Consider the following 1,616-nt stretch of genomic DNA (forward strand, 5'->3'; position numbering starts at 1 on the left):
TACCTCTCACAACCTCCCCCTCCTTTCGCTCAAATACCTGGCTCCATGCGCCATCTTTGCTTCTTCCTGAGGGGCTGCAGAGCTCCAGTAATTTGTGATATACGCTTTCCCACTCCCTACCCTTCTTCACCCACACTCAGCCCCCTCTGCTTCCTGCGGACAGTCTCTTGTCCGAGAAACACCAGCCCGCACTAGCTGGCTGAGTGCCATTTGTTGGCTGCTAGTGTTGCTTTTTTTTTTCTGCTTCTTTTGACTTCTTCCTTACCTCTCACCACCTCCCCCTCCTTTCATTCAAATACCTGGCTCCGTGCACCATCTTTGCTTCTTCCTGAGGGGCTGTGGAGCTGTGTTCGAGTGTGGAGCTGCTCCCCAGTCTGGGCTACCGTGCTGGTGGGATCCTGGGGCTTTTGTTCATTTGTTTGTTTTGAATTGTTTGTTTTCTTTTCCTTTTCTTGAGTTGGGAGCCCTTTCTGCCCAGGTGGTTCTGCATGGCAAGGACACTACCCCCTCGGCTTCCACAGACATGCAGAGGGATCCCGGCGGGCATTTCTTTTCTCGTTGGTTTTTTTTTTTTCCCCTCTCTTTTGGGGGGCCTTTCTTATTCTTTTTTTTTTTTTTTAATTTGATTTGTTTTCCTTTCCCTCTTTTTCCCTTTTTGTTTTTCTTCATTGCTCAGTTTCTCGTCTCTCTATATCTTCCTTCTCTTTCTGTTCCCTGAATACCTGGCATTGTATACCTCTACGCCTTCTAGCCAGGCTGTACTGCAACACTGGAGAGCGACTTCCCCAGACCTCATAGCTGCACCAGTGGGATCCCTGGGAACTTTGAGGTTCTTTAACCTTTCTGATTTTTATTTATTCATTCTTTTCTTCCTCTTCCCCTTTCTGTTTCTCTCCATTTCATAGGCTCTCATCTCTCCGCTCCAACGGCAAGCTCCCCTAGCATTCTTTTTTGTTTGTTTGTATGTTTTTGGCTCCTGTTCCTCTCTCCTGTCTCCCATATCCATCTTAACTCCACACATAACAATCTCCCTGCTGCATCCTGCCTACCTGCACCGTGCGCTTGACATCACACCACCAAGCAGCACAGGCATGGCCTACTGGAACCTGCCGTGCACTGATTACCGACCCACTCTGGGGGCTGTAGTAAGTGCCACAGACAACCCATCCCAGTAACTCCTCTTCAGCTAGACCTGCCCTGCCATACCACATCTGAGCAACTGACCCTGCCAATTTGAGAAGGAGGCGAAAAGTATTGTGGCCACAGATGAGCAAACAACAAAGAACACACCGTCCGCCTGCACAGACAAAGTCAAATTTAAAAAAAAAAAAAAGGGAGGGGGATGAAACAAACAAATCTACGTCAATACAACAAGAAAAATAACTACTGAATGCCCGGAAGACAGCAGACAATATCAAAACATTTACAAAAACAGGACAGGATGGTTCCAGCAGGTGTCCAAAATAAAACACCAGATGACTCTCCAGTGGAAGAAAATGCACTAGAACTACCTGATAGGGAATTCAAATCTCCAATACTCAGAATTCTCCAAGAGCTGAGGCAAAAAGCTGACAAACATGAGGAAAAAATAGACAAATTCATGGAAAATACAGACA

Source organism: Trichechus manatus, unplaced genomic scaffold (genome assembly GCF_000243295.1).
Source record: "Trichechus manatus latirostris isolate Lorelei unplaced genomic scaffold, TriManLat1.0 scaffold00001, whole genome shotgun sequence".
NCBI lineage: Eukaryota > Metazoa > Chordata > Mammalia > Sirenia > Trichechidae > Trichechus > Trichechus manatus.